We start from the raw sequence: 6,754 nt of genomic DNA, 5'->3' as shown, positions 1-6,754 counted from the left end.
GAAAAGTGTCTTTTGGGACCTATCTCTTAATCAACCCTTCGGATCTGCTCTTCAATAATATTTTGACCTTGGAATTGTGGCTAATATATAGCAAGAAACATTTTTCTCCCATTCTAACTGTACTCATTAGAGAATTTAAAATTTTGACTTTAACTTACTAATATTTGTCAGAGGTGCAGCCCTGGAAGGACTGTAGCACAGATTAAAATAGCAAACCAAATCACCGCCCAACACTCTAAAAGAATATCACCTTTCTCCCAATTAATGGTTTACATTATCCAGGACAATTTCTAACAATTATTAAAACAGGGGGCATCAACATTGACTAAAGCTCTCAGCTTCTAGAGGCTTATGAGTTAAGAATTAAAGCAGAAAATTGAAAGAAAAGATAGAAAAGGAAAAAATAATGATGGCTTCAAAATTTGAAAAAGTATAAAAGCAAAAAGGCAAATGACATAAAACTGTGTGCAGGTATGATCGAAGTCATTTTGACAACAGAGCTGTGGGTCTGGGTGCATGATGTACCCTATAGGAAGAAAAGGAGATAAGCAAACCTGGTGTCTGCCTGCAAAATGCTTATCAAGTTGGAGAATACAAAATATAAAAGCTAACAATATGATAGGTTTTGATAAATGCAGTGTGTTGTTCAGATGCATATTCAGGACACAGATCTAGACTTGGATTCAAATTCCTAATTAGCCACATACAGATGCTCCTCGACTTATCATGGGGGATATGTCCTGATAAACCTATTGTAAATTGAAAATGTCATAAGTGGAAAATGCATTTAATACACCTAACCTACCAAACCTCAAACCTCATAGCTCACTTAGTCTAGCCTACCTTAAACATGCTCAGAACACTTACGTTAGCCTGCAGTTAGGCAAAATCATCTAACACAATGATTATACCATGGAGTATCTACCCTCTGGCCGCGTGGCTGACTGAGAGCTGCAGCTCTCCCCTGCCCAGCATCACAGGAGAGTATCATATTGCATACTGCTTGCCCCAGAAAAATGTCAAAATTCAAAATTTGAGGTACAGTTTCTACTGAATGCATATTGATTTCACACCATCATAAAGTCAAAAAACTATAAGCTGAACCACTGTAGGTCAAGGACCATCTACATATAAGAATGAGTATAGCCTTCTGGCTAGTGCTTGAGCTTTAAGTTTAGACAAATGTACCAGTCAGAGGGTCAACCAAAGAAAGAGAACCAGAAGGAGATTTACATTAAGAGATTGTATTGCAGAGAATTGGCTTACATGATCATGGGGTCAGGCTAGGCAAGTCTGAAATTCATGGGGTAGGCCACCAGGAAGGGCAGGCTGGAACTCTCAGGCAGCAGATGCTGCAGTCCAAAGGCAGGGTTTCCTCTTCAGGGAAGCTTCAGCCCTACTCTTACGGCCTCCTAACTCTGAATCAGGCCCATGCAGATTATCTAGGATAATACCCTTTACTCAAGGTCATCTGATTATGGACTTTAAAATACTTGCACAGCAATGCCTAGACTAGTGTGTGGATATTGCAGTGGGGGCTGTAGCAGCAAAGTTGACACATTAAACTGACCATCATAAAAAACCTGGATTAAATACTCTAGACTACCACCTCCTAGCTGTGTGGCCTGGAGAAAGTTTCTAAATTTAACTCCTATTTTATTATCTGTAAAATAAGAATAGTAAGAGTATACATGAGATAAGCCTCCCTTCAAAACCACATGGACCGAGGAGTGAGAATGGGAAAAGGTAATTTCCCAAGGAAAACAAGACATTGCAACCAGATTATAGAGGAATGGATACCAGAGAAAAGAGAAAAGAGATATTTACACTACAGCACTCATCCAGGTTGTTGACAAAAAGTGCTGGGCATGGCCAAATGATAGGATAAATAATACTCTTAAGAATATAAAGATGCTATCTCCAAAAATAATCTATATTTATATTTGGTTTTGGAGTGTGGTACCAAGAAAAAAATGAATGGGTGTTAGGTCTAAAGGATGTAGGAGAGCATCACCTTCATATGCTCAATACAGGTTAAGGTTTAATTGCCCTGTTCTGTTCTTACTGAATCCAGAAGAAGTTGAAAAAGGCCCTTATTTCAGATAATGAGGCTGCTATAAGAAAATGCCATAGACTCATTTGTGGCTTAAACAACAGACATTTATTTCTAACAGTTCTGGAGTCAGAGAGGTCCAAGATCAAGGTGACAACAGACTGGGTTCTTGGTGAGGGCCCTTTTCCTGGCTTGTAGACAGCTGCCTTCTCTTGTGTGCCCACAAGTCCTTTCTTCAGTGGGTGCTTATGGAGAGAGAGAGCTCTCATTGTTTTCTTCGTCTTATAAGGGCATTAATTCCTTCATGGGGGCACTGCCTAGACCTAAATATTTCCCAAAGCCCACCTCCAAATACTATCTTGTTGGGGGAAAGTCTTCAACATATGAATTTTGAAGGGACACAAACATTCAGTTTATAAGTTTTCAAAAGAGGTGTAACCAACGTCAAGAGTCAAGGGAATGGTCAAAATAATGAATGCAGTTTAGTTAGCCATTATTCACACAATGAAAATCAACAAACCCAAAGAAGATCAATCCAATCTTGAAGCCAGAAATAGCATTACTCTTTGGGCAGCTCATCTGCATATACAATGAGAAGAACATTCTCTGTACCATCTCCGAGATTACTTGCTTGAACCAGGAACTAGTACTACAATGAACAAATCAGGAAAAAAGCCTCAAAGGGTACTATTGAACTAAACTATGACCCTTAGGCAGGAAGTCCAAGCACAAGAGATTATACTTAATGGAAGCAAACTGGTCAATTAATTGAAGAACATGTCTTCAAAACCACTTTTAAAATCCACAAGAATATCTCATAATTATGTGATTGAGGGAAACTGGAAGTACAAGATATAAAATGAGTGATGCCAAAAAGGAAGAGAAAATTACAGGTTATTATGCCAATTATGGCTTTTAAAGTATGTTTTGAAAGCTTAAATATTTAGCTGTTGCAGAGTTGTCATTTTCATGTGCTAGATATGCAGACAGAAAACAAGGTATGAGAGGAGGTTCCTGCAATGTCTAGTTCTTGAACTATAGAAAGAGATTTTAAAAGTAGAGAAAGTAATGAGGAAATAAGTAAACCTGCCTTAAAACTTGCTAGACAGCCCAATCCAAGCACTGTATGCACACCATAGTTGTGCTTGAAGGGTAGCCTCACCATCCTGGAGTTTATGCTTTCAGGTTTAGTGTCTATTATGATGGCATCAACAGCAGACACCACATATCTTTGGTGCACCTGGACAAACTTCCACTTTTACCCTGGGTCCCAGAGGACTTGATTTCTAAGGCCCAATCTATCACTAGAATAGCAGATAAATCACTAATATCTATAGAACTGGGCTAGCATTTAGCCATACTGAGAGGAACAAGGAAGCAGTAATGCCCAACAACAGATAGTGCAACATTTTGAAGATGTGGTCCAGCCAGATGTGCTCATTGACCACCTCACTCCCAATTAGTCCTGCACAACTTCTAATGTGGTCTGCTCTAAGTGATTTAGGATGTTTAAATGGGGGTGAAGAGGTGAATTTGAATAATCATAGTCCAAAACTATATTAATCCACTGATGGAAAAGTGTATGTCAACCACTTACTCTTAAACATGAGTATTCATTCATTATTTTAAAAATAATGCTTTTCCATAAAGAAGAATAAATTGGTAATATTGAATAATTCAAAATATTAGACAGGAATAAATCATATGTATTAACAATAGTGAAATAGTTTGTTTTTTATAATTTATTTTGTTTTAAAAATCAACAATGAAATTGATTTAATTTTCTGCATATTTTGATATTCATTGATTTTATTGTACTATATTTAATATATGATATAGTATGCACTATAATGTGCTCTACTCCTTTCTTGTTTCATCTTTCCTGTTTCTTCAAATCAATTTTTAAGAGACTTTATATCTCAGAACAGTTTTAGATTAATAGAAAAATATGAAGAAGAGTTCCTATACATCCCACACACAGTTTCCCCATTCCTGACATCTTTAAAAGGTTTATTTTAGTTTGAACTGCTTTTATTTTCATTTGATTTTTATTTTAAGTCAATATAACTGGTATGCTTGATAATGTAATCAAATAGTACTACAAAGATGATAAATTCATGTCTTTCCTGCATTCTCCCCCCATGAGTAATCACTTTCATCTCTGTAGGTATTTCTTCTAGTTATTTAACCTCTGTGATTCTAGATAATGTATTTATACTGAAATTTCTTAATTTGTCAACATTAGAGGTTTGGCCTCAAGGAGGTGTTGGGGCACCACCACCCCCTAAAGGCCCTGGGGCCCATCCCCAAGGGGGCAGGAAGGAGAGGAGCTTCCCTAACCCTGGTCTGCTCCCCATGTTCCCATCCACTCCTTGGTATAAACTGTGTTTATAAGTTATGGAACAACTGGGACATTTTACAGGAAAAAAATACATAAAAAAAATATTGGAGGTTTGATAATTTTTCCCAATGCTCCATCAGATTTATCACAGACCTATCAATATTAATTTCTGAGCAGTCTAGTGTTATCATATAATCCATCCATTTCATTTTTTCCCTCTATTTCCATTATGGAACTCTCATCCTCTTCCCCTACTCTGCAACTGGTGGCTCTCTAGGCTTGCTGCAAAGCTGAGATTTCCTTCACCAATCTTTTGTGTTGGATTCCCTGTTTCTTAGGCCTCCAGACTTTCTCTTTCTTGGATTGTACCCTCATTTTGTTGGGAGAGATATTCTGATCGCTTCCTACAAAAAGACTCAGGGGAGGAGATTTTTTTAAACTTCACTTATCCAAAACTGTCCACACTCAGAATTGATTATTTGGCTGAGTATAGAATTCTAGGTCGAAAATCATTTTTTCTCAGAACACTAGTCGCATTGTCTTATTGTCTCTCTTCCAAAGTTTCTGCAGAGATGTACTATGCTATTTTTATTACCTATTGTATATGAGCTGGTCTTCTAGCATTTTCTCTTTAATCATAGGGTGATGAAATTTTATGAAAACTTGTTTTAGAAGACTTCTTATTCACTGTGCTAAGCATACAGTGGGCCCTTTCAAACTAGAGACTTGTGTTCTAGCATCTTGTTCTCTTCCTTCTGTTTTCTAAAATGGTGTTGAAATCTCTCATCTATTAATGACTCCACTCCCTCATTTTACCAGAAGTCCTTTGAGGTAATATTTAAAGTGTACGGTCAACTCAATTATTAACTCTAATAGCATGTATATTGACTTTGCAATATGGATCAAAACTGTGGATTGTATAGCATTCCATGCCAAATAGTAAAGCTACTTAAGGAAAACCCAATCACCTGAGTTGAAGTTATAGCGTTTTCTCATCTGCCTCCACATATAATTATCCACATAGGACTGATTAAATAAATTATGAAACATTTATATAATAGAGTATCATGTTATTATTGCTGTTGTTCTAAACCATTTGAGAATAAGTTGGAGACATCATGGCCTTTACCACTAAATATTTCAGTGTGTATTTCCTAGGAACAAGTCATTATTTCACATAATGCTTCTAATTTTCTGACCATTAGATTAAAGGAACAAGATATGCTCTTGCTAAAATTAGCTGTATACATAAAAGTTATGTATAAAATATATTTACACTGGATATAGTCCACTAAAATTAACCATATGCATAGGAATTCTGTATAAAATATATCTACAGTGGACACCGTTGAAAGAGATTTAATGATAACAGTACAACAGGGCCTTTTTGTAACAATTTCTCCTCTTCTTTCAATCTATGACGGAAGCCCCATAAAGCTAGAACGCAGCATGATGAGACAACACCTGGCATGTTCTCTAAAGCCAAAGTCAACTTACATTTTATTACTCATTTTTGATATGCAAGGAATTCTAATGTGCTATATTTAAATGTTGGTGTATTCTGTATGTATAACACCCCTTCTTATTGTATTTTAAAAGCTGGAGCTATCCTAATTTATGAGTACTTTAAAAAAAAAATTATGTCCTGGCTGGTGTAGTTCAGTGGATTGAATGCTGGTCTGTGAACCAAAATGTTGCAGGTTTGATTCCCAGTCAGGGCACATGCCTGGGTTGCAGGCCAGGTCCCGAGTTAGGGGTGTGTGAGGGCAACTGATCAATGTTTCTCTTGCACATTGATATTTCTCTCCCTTCCTTACCCTCTCTTTAAAAAATAAATAACATCTTTTAAATGAATAAACAAATAAAATATTACATTTGAACTTACCTGAATATGCCCTGGCTGGTGTGGCTCAGCGGACTGAGTGCCAGCCTGTGAAACAAATGATCATCGGCTTGATTCCCTGTCAGGGCACATGCCTGGGTTGCAAGCCAGGTCCCTAGTTTGGAGAGTGGGAGAGGCAACCAATTGATGTACCTCTTGTACATTGATGTTTCTCTCCCTCTGTTCCTCCTTCCCTTCCCTTCACTCTAAAAAAGTAAATAAATAAAATCTTTTCAAAAAAATTCAGGTAAAAATACATACATACATAAATACCTGAATATAATTCTTTCCTTTATTTGTGTTTTGGAATATTCCTCTATTCCAGGAGGATCAGGAGGCTTATTAGGGTCAAGGGCTGAGAATTGAAAATGTTCTATACAAGGGAAATGTGGTTTACCTGAAACTTATGACTGTGGTCACTTAAAAACTCTTTCCTAGTCTTTAGCAAATCTTTGAGACAAATTCCACTTAAAAAATT

Source organism: Pteronotus mesoamericanus, unplaced genomic scaffold, assembly GCF_021234165.1.
Source record: "Pteronotus mesoamericanus isolate MK-2021 breed Mesoamerican mustached bat unplaced genomic scaffold, CSHL_Meso_final contig_50, whole genome shotgun sequence".
NCBI classification, from domain to species: domain Eukaryota; kingdom Metazoa; phylum Chordata; class Mammalia; order Chiroptera; family Mormoopidae; genus Pteronotus; species Pteronotus mesoamericanus.
This window is presented reverse-complemented; position numbering follows the sequence as displayed.